Source organism: Mus musculus, chromosome 7 (assembly GCF_000001635.26).
Source record: "Mus musculus strain C57BL/6J chromosome 7, GRCm38.p6 C57BL/6J".
NCBI classification, from domain to species: domain Eukaryota; kingdom Metazoa; phylum Chordata; class Mammalia; order Rodentia; family Muridae; genus Mus; species Mus musculus.
Genome location: NC_000073.6, coordinates 120147862 through 120172745, shown reverse-complemented (window position 1 = coordinate 120172745; position 24884 = coordinate 120147862). Strand labels below are relative to the sequence as shown.

Here is a 24884-nt window from a genome sequence, read left to right as displayed (position 1 = left end):
TGAGCATTCACATCTGTACTGCTCCCAGCTCTGGCAGAGCCTCTCAGGAGGACAGCTATACCAGGCTCCTGTCAGCAAGTGCTTCTTGGCATCAGCAATAGTGTCTGGGTTTGGTGTCTGCAGATGGGATGGATCCCTAGGTAAGGCAGTCTCTGGATGACCTTTCCTTCGGTCTCTGCTCCACCCTTGTCCCTGTAGGAAACAGCACTTTCTGGTTGCAGAATGATGTAAGTGAATAAGGCCAATCTGAACCAAGTACAACTCAGAACCACAGGCTGTACCATGTGAGCCCAGTATGTCCTGGAAATCAAATATTAGCCAATCAGGACTGCCCTCATTTGCATGGTGGAGATTGCTGTGGGCTACCCTAACCATAGAGGACAGCTTCAACATATCACATTCCCATATGCCACTATTTCATGTAGGTGGTCTTTTTGTTGATTCATTCAATGAATTTATTAAATTCTAGTTTTGCCAGACTTGTAATTCAAACACATGCCAAGTGCCCTCTTGTAAACTCAGTTTTGCAATGTTTTCTCCACACTAAATCCATCTCTCATGAGCTGATAACCCTGGAATCCATCCCAACTCAGACTCCCCCATACCACAAAGACAAATGAGTTCATGTAAAAACAGAACTTTTAAAAGAAATCCTTTGTGTTTATTAGCAATTAATTCCTACTCCCAACCCTAAGAAATCATGAATCAGTTTTCTCTATATATAGTTGCAGGTAGAGAACTTTATATCACTAGAATCCTGTGACATAGTTTTGAGGCCTTTATTTAAAAGGAATATCTTTTAAAGTTTATTTTTTAATTGTTGAATAATATTCCACTACACTAGCACATCAAACATCTTTGTATGTTTAGGTTGCTTCCATTAATTAATGATGAAAAATGTTATTAAGAACAGTCACATACATGGCCCTGTGTAAACATACATTTTTACATCTCTTGGGTAGATAGGAAGGCATGGAATTTCTGGGTTTTATTGTAATTTGTATTTAGTTTTAAGGAATTGCCAAATTGAACTTGTAGTGTTTTACAGAACAGTAGAAAACTGTGGTTGGCCAGTGGATGGTATATTTCAGCACAGTCAGTGGAGAGGATTGCATACAGAAATGATATCTTAGGTGATAGACACATGATTTGATCATTATATATGTACATTAAAACTTCTTGATTCGAACCAGATATACTTTTTAAGAAATTTTTTATTAGGTTTTCCTCATTTACATTTCCAATGCTACCCCAAAAGTCCCCCCATATCCACCCCCCCCACTCTCCTACCCATCCACTCCCCCTTTTTGGCCCTGACGTTCCCCTGTACTGGGGCATATAAAGTTTGCAAGTCCAATGGGCCTCTCTTTCCAGTGATGGCCGACTAATGCTCCATGTTAGAGTACACGCGCATGTGCGTGCCCTCCCCTCCAACACACACACACACACACACACACACACACACACACACACACACACACACACACAGGGATTTGGGTTTGCAGTTAAAATACTTGCCACTTGAGTTTGAACCCCCAGAACCCACATAAAAATCCAAACACAGAAGCACCTGTCTTTAGTCCCAGCTCCTACTTCAAAAAGGGTGATAAAAACAAGAAACTCCTCAGAAGTTCACAGGACAACCTGCCAGGAGTATGCAGAAGTGGACAGGAGCCTCTGCCTCAAATGAAGAACAAGGACTGACACCTAAGGCTGTTTCTTGTCTCCACATATGTATCAGGACACTTGCACATGCATGTACACACACATTCTCTCTCTCTCTCTCTCTCTCTCTCTCTCTCTCTCTCTCTCTCTCTCACACACACACACACACACACACACACACACACACACACACACACAGAAGTTGCCATTTTCCAAGTGGCTAGACCATTTCACACCATAAAAACTGGAATATTTAGGGGTTCCAGTTTCTCCATACCCTTGCCAGCCTTTGTGACACCCTGTTTTTCTTATAGCATCTCAGTGGGTGAGAAATTGCACCACTGTGGCTTTCACTGGCGTTTTCCCACTAGCAGCTTTCAATTGCTTTTCAGCCATTCCTACATCTGGTATTTGAATCTCTTTCCCATGGTCTGTGTTGTGCTAGTATGAATGGATTGTGAGAATCTTTTATACAGTCTCTATACAAGTTCTCTATTAACTATTTGGAAGAGAATGAAAGGGGAAACAAGCCAAAATTTATAAGATGGGATTTGGGGCAGAGTGTAGGAGAACATTTGTGGGTTTTGTTAAACCTAAGTTGCAAATTTGTCTGTAATCAACCTAGAATTAAATGACTCAAACACATCAGATACAGATTCAACCAACCTTTCCTAGTTTCCCCTCAGGAAATTCCCCTATTCCATCCCCTCTCCCCCTGCTCTCTAACCCACCCACTCCCATTCCTGGTCCTGGCATTCCCCTATACTGGGGCATAGAGCCTTTACAGGACAAAAGACCTCTCCTCCCATTGATGACCTACTAGGCCATCCTCTGCTACAAATACAGCTATAGCCCCAAGTTCCACCATGTGTTTACTTTGATTGGTGGTATAGTTCCAAGGAGCTCTGGGGGTACTGGTTAGATCATATTGATGTTCCTCCTATGGGGCTTCAGACCCCTTCAGCTCCCTGGGTACTTTCTCTGGCTCCTTCATTGGGGACCTTGTGCTCTGTCCAATAGATGACTGTGAGCAACCACTTCTATATTTGCCACGCACTGGCAGAGCCTCACAGGAGATAGCTATATCAGGCTCCCATTAGCAGGCTCTTGGCATCTGCCTAGTATCTGGTTTTGGTAGTTGTTTATGGGATGGATCACCAAGTGGGGCAGTCTCTGGATGGTCTTTCCTTCAGGCTCTGCTCTGAACTTTGTCTCTATAACTCCTTCCATGGGTATTTTGTTCCCCATTCTAAGAAGGAAAGAAGTATCCACACTTTGGTCTTCCTTCTTGAGTTTCATGTGTTTTGCAAATTGTATCTTGGGTATTCTAAGATTCTGGACTAATATCCATTTATCAGTGAGTGCATATCATGTGTGTTCTTTTGTGATTGGGTTACCTCACTCAGGATGATATCCTCCAGATCCATCCATTTGCCTAGGAATTTCATAAATTCATTCTTTTTAATAGCCGAGTAGTACTCCATTGTGTAAATGTACCACATCTTCTGTATCCATTGCTCTGTTGAGGGACATCTGGGTTCTTTCCAGCTTCTGGCTATTATAAATAAGGCTGCTATGAACATAGTGGAGCATGTGTCCTTCTTACATGTTGGAACATATTCTGGGTATATGCCCAGGAAAGGTATTGCTGGATCTTCTGGTACTACTATGTCCAATTATCTGAGGAACCACCAAACTGATTTCCAGAGTGGTTGTACCAGCTTGCAATCCCACCAACAATGGAGGAGCGTTCCTCTCTCTCCACAACCTCACCAGGGTCTGCTGTCACCTGAATTTTTTATCTTAGTCATTCTGATTGGCGTGAGGTAGAATCTCAGGATGGTTTTGATTTGCATTTCCCTGATAATTAAGGATGTTGAACATTTTTTCAGGTGCCATTTGGTACTCCTCAGTTGAGAATTTTTGGTTTAGCTCTGTACCCCATCTTTTAATAGGGTTATTAGATTTTCTGGAGTCCAACTTGTTGAGTTCTTATATATATTGTATATTAGTCCCCTATCAGATTTAGGATTGGTAAAGATCCTTTCCCAATCTGTTGGTGGCCTTTTTGTCTTATTGACAGTGTCTTTTGCCTTACAGAAGCTTTGCAATTTTATGAGGTCCCATCTGTAGATTCTCGATCTTACAGCACAAGCCACTCCTGTTTTGTTCAGGAATTTTTCCCCTGTGCCCATATCTTCGAGGCTTTTCCCCAACTTTCTCTTCTATAAGTTTCAGGGTCACTGGTTTTATGTGGAGTTCCTTGATCCACTTAGACTTGAGCTTTGTACAAGGAGATAAGAATGGATCAATTCTCATTCTTCTACATGACAACCACCAGTTGTGCCAGCACCATTTGTTGAAAATGCTGTCTTTTTCCCACTGGATGGTTTTAGTTCGTTTGTCAAAGATCCAGTGACCATAGGTGTGTGGGTTCATTTCTGGGTTTTCAATTCTATTCCATTGATCTACCTGTCTGTCATTGTACCAGTACCATGCAGTTTTTATCACAATTGCTCTGTAGTACAGCTTGAGGTACCATGCCTGACCTCAAGCTGTACTACAGAGCAATTGTGATAAAACCAGAGGTTCTTTTATTGTTGAGAATAGTTTTTGCTATCTTAGGTTTTATGTTATTCTAGATAAATTTTCAAATTGCCATTTCTGTAAAGAATTAAGTTGGAATTTTGATGGGGATTGCATTGAATCTGTAGATTGCTTTCAGCAAGATAGCCATTTTTATATTAACCCTGCCAATCCATGAGCATGGGAGATCTTTCCATCTTCTGAGATTGTCTTTGATTTCTTTCTTCAGAGACTTGAAGTTCTTATCATACAGATCTTCTACTTCCTTAGTTAAAGTCACACCAAGGTATTTTATATTATTTGTGACTATTGTGAAGGGTGTTGTTTCCCTAATTTCTTTCTCAGCCTGTTTATCCTTTCTGTAGAGAAAGGCCACTGATTTGTTTGAGTTAATTTTATATCCAGCTACTGCACTGAAAGTGTTTATCAGGTTTAGAAGTTCTCTGGTGGAATTTTTAGGGTCACTTATATATACTATCATACCATCTGCAAATAGTGATATTTTGACTTCTTCCTTTCCAATTTGTAGCCCCTTGATCTCCTTTTGTTGTCGAATTGCTCTGTCTAGGACTTCAAGTACTATATTGAATAGGTAGGGAGAAAGTGGGCAGTCTTGTCTAGTCCCTGATTTTAGTGGGATTGCTTCAAGTTTCTCTCCATTTAGTTTGATGTTGGCTACTGGTTTGCTGTATATTGCTTTTATTATGTCTAGGTATGTGCCTTGAATTCCTGATCTTTCCAAGACTTTTATCATGAAGGGGTGTTGGATTTTGTCAAATGCTTTCTCAGCATCAAGGGAGATGTTCATGTAGTTTTTTCTTTGAGTTTGTTTATATAGTGGATTACATTGATGGATTTCCGTTTATTAAACCATCCCTGCATCCTTGGGATGAAGCCTACTTAATCATGATGGATGATCATTTTGATGTGTTCTTGGATTTGGTTTGCGAGAATTTTATTGAGTATTTTTGCATTGATATTCATAAGGGAAATTGGTCTGAAGTTCTCTTTCTTTGTTGGGTCTTTATGTGGTTTAGGTATCAGAGTAATTGTGGCTTCATAGAATGAATTGGGTAGAGTACCTTCTGTTTCTATTTTGTGAAATAGTTTGAGAAGAATTGGAATTAGGTCTTCTTTGAAGGTTTGATAGAACTCTGCACTAAACCCATCTGGTCCTGGGCTTTTTTTGGTTGGGAGACTATTAATGACTGCTTCTATTTCTTTTAGGGGACTGTTTAGATCGTTAACTTGATCCTGATTTAACTTGGTACCTGGTATCTGTCTAGAAAATTGTCCATTTCATCCAGGTTTTCTACTTTTGTTGAGTATAGCCTTTTGTAGTAGGATCTGATGATGCTTTGGATTTCCTCAGGTTCTGTTGTTATGCCTTCCTTTTCATTTCTGATTTTGTTAATTAGGATACTGTCCCTATACCCTCTAGTTAGTCTGTCTAAGGGTTTATCTATCTTTTTGATTTTTTCAAAAAACCAGCTCCTGGTTTGTCAACCATGTTTTACATGAAGAGATAAAGGTAAGACATAAAGTTGGAGAAAGACTAAAAGTAAAATTTATAACAAGAAACATGAGTTTCAAAACAAATTGGTATATTTAAACTTGTATTAGACAGAAAAAAAGCTAAACTTTGTATAGATAATGAAAGTGATACTAATGAGGGAAGAAAAACAATAGTTCTGAGCTTTTACATACCTAAAGTGATGGTTTGAGAGAGATGCCCCCCCCCATGCCTCAGGAACATAGATATTTGGTCCCCAGTATTAGCTGTTTCAGGAGCCTTAGAAGGTGTGGCCTTGTTGAAGGCTATGCGCCACTGGGCAATGGGATCCCAGGTTTCAGAAGACTCCTGCCATTGCAAGTCAGCCTCCTGTTTGTAGTTCAAGACGTGCACCCCCAGCCACTGCTCCAGACATCTGTCTCTATTCTGACACCATGAACTCTACCCTCTGGAACTGTAAGAGCAGAATAAACTATAGTTTTGATGATGGTGTTTAATCACAGAAAGGAACTAAGACACTCAATAACAAAGACTGGAGTTGGCTCAGCAGGTAGAGTCTTTTGCTGCCCAGCCTGAAAACTTGAATTTGACTCCTAGGACCCACATGATAGAACAAGCCAACTCCTGCAAGTTGTCCCCTAATCTCCATACACAGCACGGCACATGCACACTCATACACAAATAAACAAATACACATACTATATACCTATTAATACAACCTTTAAATAGAAAGAGGAATTAAGTGGAATTTGAAGCGTCAAACCAAATACATAACTATAGTAAATTTCTAATATACTCTAATATGGCAATAAATATTAGTGGTGACATAAAAGATTTGAATATAATATCAAGTTTTATCCAATAATTACATATAGGATCTTGTACCTAATATATTTCTGAATGGTTTTATACACACACAGACACACACACACACACACACACACTTTATAAAATAAAAACTAATCAAACAAAAAGTTTTATAAGTACATGTTTTCTGAAGGCACTACTTGTGCCTTCAATTCAGGCATATATATTCCCTTGTATATTTTTCTTCCATTTTTTCATTTAAAAACATACCGTTTATCCTTTCCCCCTCCTTCACACACTGTATTTTCCCACATTGTTAAAAAAAATAAACTGTCTTCACTAGACTGATGTACAGATGGTCAGAAATTGTACATTCAGCTGAAGTCTTTTGGTCAAACCTTTATTCCAAGAAAGTCTGTTTTTCTCCTCTGCACAAGTACACAGCTTCCATCTACAGGCTCTTCACAGTAATTAACTGCTCTGATGGTCACTGGAGTTGGTTTCCTTTCCCAGTTTCTATGTGAACATCAACAGAAGCTGTATAAGCTACCTGAAGGACAGCATTATTCTACTATAAGAGACAAGTTTTGTTTTAAGGAGAAGATGGAGGTGAATATCTGGATATTTTAGGGGAAAAAGAAGAAAAAGAAAGCACAGATTGTTCTTCAATTCAGTTTTACACGAGCCTCTGTAGTTTAGACACAATTGCATTCATTAGTGTAGTGTAACAAAAAGAAAAAGTATAACCAAAGAAAAACCTCAAAGATGAATTATTTATAATATAGTCTTAAGTATCAATCATCCAAGAGACAGCTGTCAGAGATGATGCTAATCACAAGGAAGAAGAAAACGAAGACGGTCCAGATGAGAATGAAGGCAGAGAATAAAGAAGATGGAGTGAGGGCTGGTGAGATGGTTCAGTGGGTAAAGGTGCTTGATGCCAAACCTGATAACCTGAGGTCAATCCCCAGGACCCACATAGTCGGAGAGAACTGACTCCCTCAAATATACCACGGCATATGCATGCACACAAAATTGTAATAAATAAATGCTATTAAAAGAAGAGGATGAAAGGGAAAGGGGAGGAGGGAGGGTGAGAGGAGGAGAAAAATTAAAACAGAAGTGGAGAAGGTGGGGAGGAGAGGTGCTTGGCTTCAGCCATTCTTACCACTTAAACTCACCTATGAATGAAAAACTCATGTTTTAAATGACAGCAACCCTGGTACCCTCTGATATCACCTTGGTCAAATCTCCTTGTGATATTGGGTGGAGAAGAGAAAGAAACAAAACCAAACCCTTCTTAATGTGAAGTGTTGAGGTTTGGTTTTGTTTGCTGTATACTCTAATGTTAAATACCAGCCCCTTAGATATCGTTGCCTCGGGGGTAAGGGAATCCTCAAGTACACCAAATGATGCTATGTAACCTGCTCCTTAACTTATAACTACTGATTGAATAAAGATGCCTATGGCCTATAGCTGAGCAGAAGAGAAGTAGGCGGGGCTTCGTATCTCAGGGCTTGGTGTCCATGGAGAGACCCTGAGGAGGAGAGGAGAGAGAGGAGAGTGAAGAGAGATAAAGAAACCATGAGGTAAGGGCTCATGAGATAAGGGCTAGTCAGATGGCGTAAGAGCAGCCAGGTAGAACTGTGCAAGTCATATTTCTGGGTTATTGACAGGGAAGTGGACAAAATAGCATAGAGAATTGATATCTGCCCAGTTCTAGTGGTATTAAAGGTTTTTATAAATATAAAGATTTGTGTCTTTTATCTGGGAACTACATGATACAAAGTGGGCTAGAAACCCCCAGTTAATTTTTACAACAACATTTTGGCACCCACTGTGGGGCAAGAACTTACTCTTAACCCAAATTGAGATTTCAGATTCCCAAATAAAAGGCACACTGACCCTTTGAGATAAAAGCCATGATAGTGACTAGAAAGGGAGAGATGTTTCCTTAGCAATATCAGTTTTTTCCCTAAGTCTTATGGGGTTCTGACCAGTTGAAATGTATGCTAGTTTGGTGGCATGGTTCCAGGGGGTTAAAGAGTAAACTAAGATACAACCCCCAAGTCAACCACGCGCCAGAGAGCAGAGCCCATGAGCTACATACTGGTAGACTCAAATGCCAGCCTGGGTTCTTCCTGGGCGCTGCTCTGCTCTGCTAGCACAGCTTTGGACCCTAGTCGGGCAGGCACCGGATGCCTTGGCTGTGCAATGAAGCCAGTGAAGTCCTGCCTCTCCAAGCAGACCGCATTCCTCCCGCAGCCAAGAATTATAGCGAACTTATATAAATAAAATACTTTGCTACTTTGAGCAGCCAACAAAGTCTTTGGAAAGCATGGGGCTCCTACAGAAAGACCGATGGCAGTTCATGAAAAGTCACATAAAATAAAGGCCATGCTACTCTGAGCAGCTGGTTTCTTTGGACATGGACTCCCATGGGGAAACTGGCGACTGCTAGGCCTGGCTCATGGCATGTGGTCCAGGCCAAAACCTCTAAGCAGATACAATGTGGCTTGGGACTATGCTTATACACTTAATGGAAGGGAATTTTAATAAAGTTTAATACAGACCCGGATATTAAATTAAGATAAAAGGGTAAGATAAATAAATACACATAGATATTAATCTCCAAAGAAGGAAGAAAGAGATGGGAATTGATATAAATGTTTTCAAAGGTACATAGATACTAAATAAATAAACGCATGCCTTTGATCTCAGTACTTGGGAGACAAAGGCAGAAACAGATAGGTTACTTGTGAGTTTGAGGCCAGCCCAATCCACAGAGTAAATCCAAATCAGCCCAGGCTGCATAGAGAAAGCCTGTCTCAACAAATAATATCAATTGTTTTAAACTGTTTTAATTGCTTTAAAACATCAGAATGATGGTGGTTATAAGTTCAATGGTTATGATGTTATGGTAGATCCTCTTTGAGAGAGGTCAAAATAGAGCAGACCTAGATAGAAAAGAGGCTGCTGGATTGAATCAGTCTATACTTCAAATGACTTTGCCTGGTCTACAAAGTGAGTTCCAGGACAGCCAGGGCTACACAGAGAAACCCTGTCTCAGAAAAAAAAAAAAAAAAAAAAGCCAAACAAAGGATATGCTTATGTCAACAGGAAAAAAGAAAAGATTTTTGGATTCCATCCAAAATTATAAAAAATCAGATTTGACAGAGGGAGAATCCCTGAAGATATTGGCTATAGTCAAGAAGAAACAAATCAAGACCAAAACAGGTAACTTGGATATAGTAATCCTGTACTTGGAAACAGCTCTGGGACCAACACAGCAAAGAATTCCACTGGATACAGAATCCTAACTTATCATTGCATGCCATCACTTCATATGACATAAATGGAAATTTATATTGCAATTTGGTTATATGGTCAAACTAACTTCTGAAGAAAGGCAGTTAATTTTCACCTGCTCTAAAAAGGATCAGAAAATCATCTTTACTTGATCTATGTTTACTGCACATTGCATATGAATACATTTATAAAAATATATATTGCTTGTAAGGTTTGTATGTTGCAGAATGGAAGGCTAAGGAAGCAGCCCTGGCAAGAGCCACCCTTGGGGATGCTGGGGTACCTGATCCTGCTTCAGACTGATACTGTTCCCAGAGGCTTGCCTCCAGAACAGCTTCAGGAAGGCCTGTTGATCCCAGATGACCTTAGTTCATCCATCCTTTCAGGTTGATCCAGTCAGGACTTCACTTAATCAACTTATAGAGACTGAACAACAAGTGACATAACCATTTTTTCCAATTTCCTTTTGGGCCCCCAAACAGGAATTCTTTGCCCCAATTCAGCAGGAGGCAATTATAAAAAGACTGCCTGCTGCCCCAGTCCCTTAAGTTGGGGTGGATGGTTTGGGTCATTTTATGAATTTTAAATATGTTGTCATTTTAGGGGGTGATTACAAATAATTATGGTCATGAACAGGGAAAAAAATAAATAGGAAACTTAGATTCGGGGATTTCCATCTTTCTTTTCCTTTTATTTATCCTTCTTTCTCTCTTTGACAAAGGGAAGGGGGTTGTCTTAGTTTACCATGACCAAGGCAACTCTTATAAAGTACAACATTTAATTGAGGCTACTGTACCAATTCTAAGGTTCAGTTTATTATCATCATGGCAGGAAGTATGGCAGAATTCTGGCAAACATGGGGCTAGAGGAGCCAAAATTTCTACACAAAATTTCTACACCTTGATCCAAAGGTGGGCAGGAGAAGGCTGTCTCCCAGGTAGTCAGAAAGAGGGTCTCAAAGCCCACCCTCACAGTGACACACTTCCTCTAACAAAGCCATACCTACTCCCAAAAGGCCACACCTTCTAATAATGTCACTTCCTGGGCTAACTGTTGGGAACAAAATAAAGGGAGGCGGGGGGGAGTGAGGGAAGGGAAAAGAGGCCCATGCCCTGCCAGAGTTTTCCTATTCTCTGGTCAGTCAGGTGGGGAGGGCTGCTACCTACCCTATCCACTCACCCCTGGGTGGACATTCCTCTATCCCACTCTTCAGGGGGTGGCCAAGGGGCAGCCCTGCCTGGGGACCCCAGAGCTACTTTGATAAAGCCACCAGGGTTATAGGAGAGAGGGATAAGGGAAGAGGTTCCCAACACTGGCGAGAATGGTGCAGTAGATCTAGAAGGAGCAGAGACTCTCTATGGTTTAAGAGCTTTATTATAGAAATGCAGGGGAAAGAGAGAAGGGGTGGGGCAAAAGCTAGAGAGAAAGAGAGGAGAGGAGAAGACGACAAAGATAAAGGGAAGAGGAGAGAGAAGTGAGAGGTGAGAGGACAAAGGAGTGAGAGTAAGATCAAGAGAGTGAGGTGGGGGCTGAGCTTTTTTTGGTCTTCACTGTTGCTAGATAACTGGGGAGGAGTGTAGCCTGAAGGTCAGAAGCTTGGGCCATTGCTTCTACTGACCATGCTTCTCTTGTGGGGGCTGTGGGAGGTGATACCTTAGGCAGGGACCAGAGTTCCAGAAGCATGAGGGAACGCCTACCATGTCATGTAGGTGAATTATGACCATCGGGGTTCAGACCTCAGCTCGACTGGATACCAGCCTACAATTCCCCACAGCTAAACATATTCAAACCACCACAGTGGGCTACATAGCAAAACCTTTTCTCAAAATAGTTAATAAATTCCTGCTTTCTGCATGGCCTACCCTGTCCTCTGAGCTCTGTAGAATCCTTCAACCACAGGAATTGAAAAGAAAAGGGGGGGGGGAATAGAATTATCATATAGAAGTAATATAATAAAAAGGTAGATTATTGAATCTACTCTTCAACTTAGAGCTATTGCTATTCTCAAATATGGTTATTTTGTTACATTGGTACAAAATTTGTATATTGATACAGATTTCACGGTTTCATTGGTATAAATCTTTGTATATTGATACAAAATTTAAGTTTAATATTGTTACAACACAATGTATGCATGTTTCAACTCTTATGTAGGTATTATATATATGCAATTTATTTAAAAATACAAGGTTTAGTCCCATTCCTTTTAATAACTGCTAATACAGACAGTTTAGAATAATCAAGTCATGCAAGTTAATAGTCAATTAAACTCATGGTCATGTTAGAAACTAGTCAGGGTTAGTACAGTAGTATCCATCTTGGATTGAACAGATACTAGGTAGCTAGACACAGGCAACGTTTGTTTATTCAGATATGCTATGAATAAATAGATAAAAGGTCCTCAAAATATATAATAGATGATCCTCAAAAACAAAACAAAACAAAACAAAAAAAACAAACAAAAACTCAGTGACTCATAGGATTTGGCATCATTTTATTAATTTAAGATCTTTTTTGACATTGAGACATGTCAACTCCTGGCAGTACCCCATTCGACTTGAAAAAGGATAAGCATTGAAAATCTCTATATGGAGTTGCTTCAATTGTGTTAAGCTAGACACTGGAGGAGGGAGGAAACAAAACAAAACACAAACCAACAAACAAAAAGCCCTACAATTATCTGCAGACAGAATACTGTTCAGAAAGGACAAATGGATACAGGCAACTCAACTGCCAAGCTCTAGCAAGACAGGGTAAGCAAGTCCTTCATAATTTCTGCTTTATAGAAGGTCTGTCCCAGATTTTGGGGAAGAAGGCTGAAGATAGATGTTCCAACATTAACGAGAATACTGGAGAGTGAACAGTTAGTTAGCTGTCTCTGTCATTTCTATAATTTTTGGAAGGTGAGTGCCTGTGTTTCCTGCATATTCAAGCAATATTTATTCCTTCTCAGGTCTCTGATGGGGTTAAAGACTAGATAGTCATAGTCTCAGTTTAAGCTTGAGTTGTTTAGGATCTAAGAAGATGTTTTTAAGTTAATAATACAAGTTAGGACAGAACTTAATTTAGATACAGAACTCGGGACTCATCAAGATAGGATATATAATACAATACTTCCTACTAAATTGTCAAATACAAACAGACTGGACTTTCTGAATGTAACTCTTACCTAGTAATTTTCATAACTGATTCATAATTGTTTTTATTGTATGCCATTTATTATTATAAGAAAGAGCCTTTTTATTTAGACAAAAAGGGGGAATTGTTGAGGTTTGGCCTGTTGCTATGTATTTTAATGCTAAATACTGCCCCGCCCCACCCCACACCCACAAGATCTGGTTGCCTCAGGGGTGAGGAAATCCTCAAATACACCAAATGATGCTATGTAACCCTGCTCCTTAATTTAAAACTACTGTTTTAATAAAGATGCCTACAGCTTATAGCCAGAAAAGAGGTAGGTGGGGGCTTTGTTTTCTGAGCATGGGGTCTGAAGCAGAGGTCCTGAGAAGAGGAGAGAAGAGGAAGGAGAGGAAGGAGAGATGAAGACACCATGGGGTAAGGGGTTGTGAGAAGTAGCCATGAGGGCTGGCCAGTCAGAGTAAGAGCAGCCCAGGTGGACACATGGCAAGTCATACCTCAGGGTTATTGACAGGGAAGTAGACACAATAGCATAGAGGGTTTATATGTGCTCAGCACTAATGCTATTAAGGCTTATTCTAAATATATACATTTTGCGTCTTTTATCTGGGAACTAAATGATCCCAGGTGAGGTAGAAACTGCCAATTAATTTCTGTAACATCAGTGAAGTTCCTAATTTCCTGTCCTGGGGCGAGCCTGAGAAGAGCTGAAGACCTGTGGCCTTAAGATCTGGGTTGAGTTAGGCAGCTGAGTCTCCATTTCCTTGTAAATGAAACTGAAGGATGTCACTTATAATCCTATTACCAGCAAACAACTTAATAGCAGGAAGGACAGAATGAGAACAACTCTTTCTAAAATATAAAGTAAGGTTTTACACATTAAAGCAGACAGAGAGAAGAGAACTTTAGTCCAGGAATTGGTGTATTTTCTTATTCCTCAGAGAAAATAAAGTGAATCGGAAACAGAAAATTTTGTAGGGAAATTGAGTAAGCAGAAGTTATTTAAATATGTTAATTGCCTGTGTGCCCTAGGGCAGTACTCTGGGAAAGCTGGAGAAGATTTCCTATGCACAAAGTGGAGAAGAGAGACTTAAGTATCAGGCATGTGACTGTGACCTTGGTCACAGCTGTCTTCTACTTTTCTTCCTATTGGAGCCACACCCTGTCACCACACCTCTTTACAGTGCACTAACACCAGAACAGCTCAACTCAGAGGACTCTCCTGCCTGCGAGGGTCATGTGCCTCCTTGCTGTTACTGCCCTTTGTCTCAACACTCCAGGCAGGTGGCCTGTTATCCAAGACCTCCACTGCTGAGGTATTTGAAAGACTCTACCCAGACACCACGTGGAGTACCTGCCTTCCACCGAGCAATCATTGGCCACTGTCAACTGCCACTGTGTTTATGCTTCAGCTGCCGTGCCTGACACACCAGCCACTGCCTGACTGTGACAGTGGATTGTGCTGACCATAGAGTCCAATCTTGGCCAAGAGGAGCCAATAGACACAGGAAGAACTTACCTACCCTCTGTCTATGAAACAGAGCCCTGCCAACCCTGTGTGTGGAAGAGAAAGGAAGCAAAGATGAATGAGTGGTGTTTAGTACTTCCAATCTACTCCCAAGAAAAAGCCACGTTAGCAAATGTAAATCAAATGTCTTTGTTGTTTTGAAAATGTATTTTGTAGCTAATTGGGAAAGAAATTAAACGGACCGTGTGGCCTAGAAACACATATTTCCAGTAATGAGTTTGGCCTCTGTATCTAAGAAATCTGGTTTCCAAAGCAGACTGAGTTTGTTCTTTGAGGCTATTCACGACTGATTACTGACTACTATTCATGACTAATTACAGAAGAAATGGGTTTTGGTGGGGAAGCACATCCTGTGAAATAAAGGGAAAGAAAGACGGGAGGAACACAGCTGTTAACAAGATTACCCCACCTAATGAGGATCTTATGAATTTTAACGGATATGAAAGCAGTGAGATAAAGGGGGCTTAAAGGGATAACAAAAGTGCCCTTGTTGCATGGAAAACCCACAGAGCTGGGCCAGGGCAAGGACAGCATGGCCAGCAGCTTGGTACATAAACTTGGCTTCTGAGAAATCTTGAGAGAAAGACACAGTCAATGCCTTGCCCAGAAAAGGATGGATGGTTTTCTCTTTAGGATGCTAATAAGTCTAAACTATTTGGGATGGGATTTCCCTAATCAAAAGCGATCCCAGCATCTCCGCTGCTGATTTACACACATACATCTCATACAGTGAAGGCCTTGGTGACATTATTCCATTGCTTTAAAAACACAGACACAAGCAATGAAGGGGAAGCATTGTCTTCATTTTTTACTTTTTCTTCTGCAAACAAAAACACTGATGAAAATATTTAGGTGGATAAGTTGCCTGTTGAAATTGTAATGCCCCTCAAGTATTGATAGAGCTTAATTTAGTCACATAAGTTTCAAGCTACTGAAAGCCCCATTTTTTTCTGCCAGAAAAAATAAAGACAGAATTGTTATTGTACCATCTGGTTTACATGAGGAATCTCTTGGCGTTTCTTAACAGCACATTTTATAAATGCCAAATCCCAGATGGCATACATTGTAACAGTGGGGACTTTTCTAAAGGCTTCAAAAAACAAATCCTTTAAAATTTGAATACTGGCTAGTCTAAGCAAGGACAATGAATTTAAATTCTAATGAACGAGCTGGCTTTGTTGGCAGGACAAATTCCCCCCTTCCTTTCACATTTTTTTCTCCTTCCTCATTTGTCACTGGCCTTATGACCTGGAAATTTCAATCAACAGCATTCTGCCACAAGTGAGTCACTTATATAAATCAATGACCTGAGCCCTCACTCAAAGCTCCAACTCAAAGCTCTAAATAAACTGCAGAAACAATGGTGACCCTGAGTGTCTGCAAGTCTACACCTGTACTATGGGGCTCACAAACAGGCCCCAAATCAGGCTTGAGCACCGAAGCAGACCTCACTGGAAGAACCAGGGTAAGGGATTTATCACTACGACTTTTTTTTTTCCTGCACCTGATACAAGATGCAACTGAAGTCAGCCATTGGGAGTGGGAGTGTACATGAACCATAAAGAGAATGGAAAGCCCAAAACCTAAAACAACTAGAACCAGAGAAAACAGGAACCCCTGTCCACCCCCTCTCCCCTCCCCCTCCCCTCCCCCCTCTTGTCCCAGGTCTTACCTGAAACTGTGATGATGCTGACCTCTGTAGGATAAGCCTCTGCCTCCTGGGACCAAGCTTACATGCATCTGACTCACCTGACTCCGAATTTAGCAAGGAGGAGCTGCAGCTGCTAACTAGATGAACTTGCATCTTGGCCACAATCCACATGGTCTCCATAATGCTGGGAATCAAATGCCCTTCGTTGGTGGTATAAACATGGCCTGTGGGTGTGTTTGGTTTAGTGGGTGTAGGATTTTAAAGATATTATATAAGCAAAACACTAATCCTTAAATTGAAGAAACTTAATAGACTCTGGGTACTTATGATGAAAAGCTGACGGGCATAGCAATGACCTTTGCTTGAGCTTTAACAGCACCGGGGCTTCCCAGGCCCGTTGTAGTCTTCACTGTCCCGGGCTGGAATCCTGCTCTGGTGGGCAGTTAGTCAACTGTCAGTTTTCACCATTCAGAGAAAGCTGTCTCCTTACATCCAGCCTACTTCACACACAGATTCTGGGGGGTATCAAGGAGCACTGTCAGATGCCTTATAAAAAGTTGTTTTATTTCATATTTTTACCAGCTAAACAGCTTATTATTTTTTATCGTGAAAAAATGCTAACACTAATAGGCCAAACAATCCTCCATTCTCATTTTATTTTCTCATTTTTGTCAAGGTAAACACGGTGCTATTATCTATCACCGATGACAGCTTCAGGCAAGAGGTGCAACTTCAGGGACTAGAACTTTAATTTAAAAAGCCACAAAGGAGAAAAAAAAAAGAACAAGAACAGGAGGAAATCAGACAGGACAGACCTGGAGACAAAAAGCCTCATTTTGTAACCCAAAGCCCTGCCAGACCTTAAGCTGACTCCAGAGGCTGGACATTTAACATCAGAACTAGAGGAGATGGGAACCCATGGAGGCCTCGAGTGAGAAGGTAGAGATGAACACTCAATAAAACAAGGCCACCCACACCAAGACTGAGGAGGCAGGACAGAAAGGCAGGAACATTAGGGGATGCAAGGAGGGGAAGGAACCCTCCCTCTGGACTCTCTCAGCAGCTGAAACTAAGGAATTCCTGCACAATTGACAAAATGAGCTGTTACGGTCACCTATATGGAAACAATATTCCTTTTATACAGAGATCTCACATGAGGATGCTAAAGTGGCAATGAGACATGCTTAGGGCCTAGGCATGTGTGATGGTTTGTATATGCTTGTCCTAACGAGGGGCACTATTTGGAGGTGTGGCCTTGTAGGAGTGGGTGCGTCACTGTGGGTGTGGGCTTTAAGACCCTACTCCTAGCTGCCTGAAAGCCAGTATTCTGCTAGCAGCCTTCAGATGAAGAGGTAGAACTCTCCACTCCTCCTGCATCATGCCTGCCTAGATGCTGCCATGTTCCAGCCTTGATGATAATGGACTGAACCTGTAAGCCAGCCCCAAATATATGTTGCCCTTTTTAAGACTTGCTTTGGTCATGATGTCTGTTCACATCAATAAAACCCTAACTAACACAGCATATAAGACCTTTCTCCATTCCTGCAACCTCCTGAAAATTTCACAAACAAAACTATACGTTTCATTAATAGGAAAAATAAAAGTATTTTTAATTGAAAATAGATTCTTCTTTCATATCCCGACCTCAGTTTCCTTCCCTCCACTCCTCTTCTCCCAGATCCACTCCTCCTCCATCTCCACTTCAGAAAAGAGCAGATCTCCAAGAAAGGACAGCCAAACTTGGCAAAGCACGATACAGTAAGACAAGGCAAAAAGCCCTCAGATAGAGGCAGGACAAGGCAACCTGACAGAAGGAAAGAGTCCCAAGAGAAGGCAAGAGTCAGAGACATACTGCTCCCATTGTTAGGAGTTTAACAAAAACACCAAGCTATCAGCCATAACATATGCACAGAGGAGGTGGTGCAGGCACTCACAGGCCCCATGCTTGCTTGCCACTTTAGTCTCTGGGAGTCCATATGAGATCTTAGTTGATTTAATGGGCCATGTTCTCCTGCTGTCCTCTATCCCTTCTGACTCCTATAATCTTTCCTCATCCTCTTCCATGAAGTCACCAGATCTCCAAGAGGAGAGACCTGACGAAGACCTCCAAGTTAGACTCTGCATGTCTGGCTGTGGGTCGTTGTATCTGCTCCGGTCTGCTGCCAGAGGAACCCTCTCTAAAGACAACTGGACATAGCACTGACCTATAAATATAGCAGAATATCATTAGGAATCAATATTTATTTATTGACTGGCATGTTTGGTTCTACCCTAGGTCTCTAGGCTATCTAGTTTCTAGTTCCTACCTATCCAGGCAGTGCAGGGTATGGGGTCCCTCTTATGCATGTGTGCCTGGGCCTCAAGTTAAATTAAACATTGACTGGCCATTCCCACAAGTTCTATGCCACCATTGCCCCAGCACATCTTGACAAAAATCCAACAGCCCTTCATGATAAAAGTCCTGGAGAGACTGGGGATATAAGGAACATACCTAGACTTAAGGCAATTTACAGCAAGCCCATAGCCAACATCAAATTAAGTGGAGAGAAACTCAAAGCAATTCCACTAACATCAGGAAGAAGACGTGGCTGTCCAGTCTCTTCATATCTATTCAGTATAGTACTTGAAGCTCTAGCTAGAGCAATAAAACAATAGAAGGAGATCAAAGTGCTACAGACTGGAATGGAATAAGTCAAAGTATTTGTAGATAATACGATATATACATAAATGACCCTGAAAATTCTACCAGGGAAACCCTACAGCTGATAAACACTTTCAGCAAAGTGGCTGGATACATGATTAAAATAAATAAATAAATAAATATTTGCAATTCTCCTATATCAAATGACAAATGGACTGAGAAATAAATCAAAGAAACCACACCCTTCAATAATAATAATACAAACTATCTTGGGGTAACTCTAACCAAGCAAGTTAAAAGACATACATGATTAAAAACAAAAACAAACAAAAAAACCCTTCAAGTCTTTGAAGAAAGAAGTTGAAGAAGCTATCAGAAGGTGGAAAGATCTCCCATGTGCAAGGAAGGGTAGAATTAACATAATCAAAATGTCCATCTTACCAAAAGCAATCTACAGAGTGACTTCAATCCCCATCAAATTCCCAACATGATTCTTTGCAAGCCTTGTAAGGACAATTCTCAACTTCATACGGAAACAAAAATCCAGGATAGCTAAAACAATGATATGAACGATAAAAGAACTTCCAGAGTATCACCCTCCCTGATCTCCAATTGTACTACAGAGCTTTAGTAATAAAAAACACATGGCACTGGCATAAAAACAGACATGTTAATTAATGTAATCAAATCAAAGATCCAGACATAAATCCACACACCTATGAACACCAGACATTTAATAAAGAAGCCAGAAATACACATTGGGCAAAAGAAAGCATCTTCGACAAAAGGGGTTAGTCAGTCTGGGTGGATGCATGCAGAAGAATGCAAATAGGCCCATATTTATCACCCTGCACAAAACTAAGATCCATATGGATACAAGACCTCAACATAAAACCAGACACAGAATATGATAAAACAGAATGTGAGAAACAGCCTTAAACATATTGACCAAAAGCAATCTACAGAGTGACTTCAATTGACATAAGGACTTTCTGAACAGAACATCAATAGCACAGGCACTAAGATCAAGAATTAATAAATGGGACCCCATGAAACTGAAAAGCTTCTATAAGGCAAAGGACAATGCCAATCAAAAAGGCAACCTACAGAATGGGAAACGATTTTTACCAACCCCACATCCAAAAGAGGTCTAATATCTAAATTCCATAAAAAACTCAAGAAATTGGATATCAAAACTTTTTTGTTTGTATGTTTTTAGGGGATGGAAAGATGTCTCAGTGTTTAAGAATATTGAATGCTCTTCTAGAGGAGATGGGCTCAATTCCAAGTACTCACATGGCACTTCACAGGTATTTTCAGACCTGGGGGATCTGACACCCTCCTCTGGCCTCTAAAGACTTCAGATATGCACATGGTACACAGACATATATGCAAGCAAAATACCATACAAATAAAAAAAATAAAAATTAAAGTATTTAAATTATTTAATTTATTAGTATTGTGTATATGGTGTGTGTGTGTGTGTGTGTGTGTGTGTGTGTGTACTAGAGTTCAGAGAAAAACTTGCAGTAATCATTTCTCTCCTTCCACAGTTCCAAGGACTGAACTCAGGGAGCCAGACTTTATTGGCAAGCATTTCTGTCCTCTGACTCGTCTTGCCCCAACAATAATTAGTTGTTGTTGTTGTTGTTGCTTTTCTTTTCTGGTGGTGCTGAGGATTGAACCTAGTGCCTGGTGAGTGCTATACAAGATCTCTGACACTGTGAGGCCTCCAGCACCAGGTTGCTTTTGTGGCCTCCTTTTTATTATCTTGTGGTGTGTGTGGGGATGGGTGGAGGGCACATGTGTCACCCTGAGGTCACCCTTACATGTCCTTCCTCAAGACCCAGACACCTTGGTTATTTTTTTGAGACAGGATCTCTCACTGGGACCTGGTGCTCAACAATTACACTAGGGTGACTGTGAGCCCCAGGGATCTACCCATAGCCTCCCAGCACTGGTTACAGGGATGGACTAAGCTGGGTAGCTTTTAACTTGGATTCTGGAAAGTGAACTTAGGTCCTTGTGTTTGCAAGACAAGCACTTTACTAACTGAGCCATCTCCTTGCTGCCTTAAATGGCATGTGAATGTTGTCCCCCTTGATACCTTTAACACCAATCACATCCTGCCTGGACTGCTCTCCCCTAGGTATCAACTCATCAGCAAATGCATGTATATCGTGAATTTACGTAAAGACTCCTGTAGTTACCATTGGCTTCATTCCTGCCTAACTCCCAGGAATCAGAATGCTTGTCCTACATGGGATAAGATTATGTTAATACACACACACACACAAACACACTCACACACACACACACTCACGGGACTGGGAGAGTTGACCACTGCAAGTGGTCACTGTACAAGGAGCTTGAACATCTGAAGATTTCATATCTTTGGAGGCAACTAAAGGGGCACGCAGAAGGTCCTAGAACTAATTCCTCACAGATACTCAGGAACAACTGTATTTTGTCACCTATAAACTAAAAGAAATATACTACATTGGTAAGAAAACCTTTCCTCTATTACTATGTTAGCTATCACTCTAGCTACTACCAACAGTGTACCTATGCTAAAGCTTATTATGTAAATTATTTTAGTTAACCTTTGTTTATAAATGAGCCTTTAAAAAGAATATATGTGTGTTGTGTGTGTGTGTATCTGTCTGTGTATATGTGTGTGTGTGTGTGTGTGTGTGTGTGTGTGAAGAACTAAGTTTTCTCTGACCTCTACTTGTCAAAGCTACCCTACCTTTTATTTATAGAGGGATGATCAACCTTTGTCCTGTTGTTTCTGAATCCACTATGGTCAAAGGTTGATTCAACTTAGACCTCCTAAAGGTCCATGTGGACCCTGAATTAACATACAAGGCTGTTGGGGAAGCTGCCATAGAACGTGAAATAACATTCTCGCTGGCATTGGCTTGTTTTCCAAGTTAAATTCATATTTGATATTTGAAAGCTATTTTAATTCATATTAGCATAATTCTATTTTTCATTTATCTTGGGCTGCTAAATTTTAGTTAATGCCATCTTGTACTTTTAAAACTACATGAACTGTAAGAAAGACATGGAGTTTTAAAACACCTCTCATGTGGAAAGAGAAAGGAGGAGGGGGAGGGAGAAGAGGGAGAGAAAGGGGGAAAGGGAAAAGGGGGAAGAAGGGGGAAAGGAGAGAGACAGGGAAAGGGGGAGGGAGAGAGGGAGTAGAGGGGAGGGAGACAGAGGAAGAGAGAAATTGAAACACAAAATGGATGAGAAGGGACAGGGACCATGGCAGCCAGGCCTCTCCCAGGAGCTCTTACACTAACTTAAATGACCTTGGGCAAATCTCTGAACCTCTTTAGACTTATTATCTTCATTTTATGATAGGCAGCTAGACTTGTAGGAAAGCCTGGTGTCCACAGCCACTCTCTTGGGCATTACATCATCACAGTGCTGAACTATGACCCCTGAGGCTTTGATTCTCTAGCTCACTCAAATAGAAACCAGGCTTTCAAGTGAAGTCAGCACAATGACAAATGATCCGATTCAATCAAAGCAGAAGTGAAAAGAAGAAGCCAGGAGGGCAGACGTGCTCACTCTTCTGAGCGTCTCCTCCTAGTCCCAGATGGAGCATTACTTATTATTTAAAACTGAAAGAGGTCCAGGTGTTGTGGCTGCACATAGGTAAACATCTCTTGGAGGCTGAAGGAAGAGCATTGAGATTGTAAGGATATCCTGAGCTACAAAGTGATCCTGCCCAGCCTGATCTGTTCAGCAAGATCCTGTCTCAAAACAACAACAACAACCAGCACCAAAACCTATAAAATCAACACAAAACCAATCAGAGGTGGGTGGTGGCAGCACACACCTTTAATTTCATCACTTGGGAGGCAGAGGCAGATGAATCTTAGAGTTCAAGGCCAGTCTGGTCTAGAGAGCTGGTTCCAGGACAGCCAGAGCTTCATGGAGAAATTCTGTCTCTCTCAAACAAACAAACAAACAAACTTCAAAGCTGACCATAGTTGCAAATGTCCAGTGAAACCACAAGAGCTGGAAACTCTACAGTCTCCTCTTAGCAGGGGGCAGGGTATTATTCACCCTGGAAGGACTGTCTAGATCTTATGCAAGCACACAGTATGTACCCACACACAGACTCATATAGGGAGAACACACACATTATGTCTCCCCATTTCCCTTTTATAAGAGCAAACCAAAGAAGCATGCTAAGTATGTACCTCTGAAACTCTACTTTGCACATCGTCTTCCAGGGTTCTGACGAATTCACAGAATCGCCCTTACAAGCTGCAGTGACTGTCTCTCCTTCAGGCTGTGTTTAATTCATAATTTAATGACTGTACAACATATGACAGGAGATTCAATCCTTAAAGAGTTATATAGTACTATATACTATATAGTATTATATAGCATTGTTTGTATGAACTATAACAAGGACAGCATCAGCTCAGATAGGGGACCAATAAAACCCAAGGCATTCTCACATACATGGGACCAACTTCAAAATCCCTCAAGAAAAAGATTAAAAGATAAAAGATTAAAGAGAGGAAGGATCTCATGATACATAAATGGAAACTGAAGCATCCAGAGGAGAAAAAACTATGGTCATAAATAGCAATTAAAAAAAAAACATGTTAAAGCCTCATTGAAAAGAGCATGGGAACTCCACACTTGAATGAGAGCTTGCTGCCTTGTGAACTATTGAGGATCTGTAATTTTGTAAAGACTTTAGATTTTCTGACCTACAGGAGCCTGGGCTTACTCCTCACTCCCAAAGTTGGCTGCACTGAGCACCCGTGTTCCCCGTGCTCCCCGTGCAGGGTTGCAAGGCTTTTGCAGAGCAAAATCCTAGATACTGTTTCCAAAGACCAAGGCCATTCTTCAGTGGCTGCCCCAGGTGGGCATAGCATCAGTCTGGGTCAGGTGAGACAGATGGCTTTGCTCTCTGGTACACTCACCATCTCCACATCGCTTCAGGGAGGGCCCTTCCTCAGGTTCTCTATACAGACTCTCTGCTCCCAGGTGTGAGCTCTTTTAAAGCATCAATTCTTAATCTGTAGCTTGGGATTGCTTTGGGGGGGGTGGTCAAATGACCCTTTCACAGATGTTGTACGTCAGATATCCTGCATATCAAATTATTTACATTACAATTCATAACAGTAGCAAAATTACAGTTGTGGAGTAGCAACAAGAATCATTTTATATTCCTAGGCAAATGGATGGACCTGGAGGGCATCATCCTGAGTGAGGTAACCCAATCACAAAAGAACTCACACAATATGTACTCAATGATAAGTGGATATTAGCCCAGAAACTTAGAATACCCAAGATATAAAATACAATTTACAAAACACATGAAACTCAAGAAGAACGAAGACCAAAGTGTGGACACTTTGCCCCTTCTTAGAATTGGGAACAAAACACCCAGGGAAGGAGTTACAGAGACAAAGTTTGGAGCGGAGACGAAAGGATGGACCATCTAGAAACTGCCATATCCGGGGATCCATCCCATAATCAGCTTTCAAACGCTGACACCATTGCATACACTAGCAAGATTTTGTTGAAAGGACCCAGATATAGCTGTCTCTTGTGAGACTATGCTGGGGCCTAGCAAACACAGAAGTGGATGCTCACAGTCAGCTATTGGGTGGATCACCCAATGGAGGAGCTAGAGAAAGTAACCAAGGAGCTAAAGGGGTCTGCAACCCTGTAGGTGGAACAACATTATGAACTAACCAGTACCCCGGAGCTCATGTCTCTAGCTGCATATGTATCAGAAGATGGCCTAGTCGGCCATCACTGGAAAGAGAGGCCCATTGGTTATACAAACTTTATATGCCTTAGTACAGGGGAACGCCAGGGGCCAAGAAGTGGGAGTGGGAGGGTGGGGGAGTGGGTGGGGGAGCGTGTGGGGGACTTTTGGGATAGCATTGGAAATGTAAATGAAATAAATACCTAATTTAAAAAAGAATAATTTTATAGTTGGGGTCACCAGACCTTGAGGAACTGTATAAAAGGGTCGTAGCATCAGGAAGGTTGAGAACCACTG

At 41.2% G+C, this 24884-nt stretch overlaps 1 long non-coding RNA gene across 1 annotated transcript; it reads right to left on the bottom strand.

Annotated features, from left to right (window-relative positions):
* Positions 1-6744: 6744 nt before the first annotated feature.
* 4930505K13Rik (RIKEN cDNA 4930505K13 gene) lies at positions 6745-16631 on the bottom strand. The gene is made up of 3 exons (NR_130979.1): positions 16554-16631; positions 16296-16421; positions 6745-7087 (listed from the first exon to the last, which is right to left on the bottom strand). It is a non-coding gene; the product is annotated as an RIKEN cDNA 4930505K13 gene (long non-coding RNA).
* Between the last annotated feature and the right edge of the window lie 8253 nt (positions 16632-24884).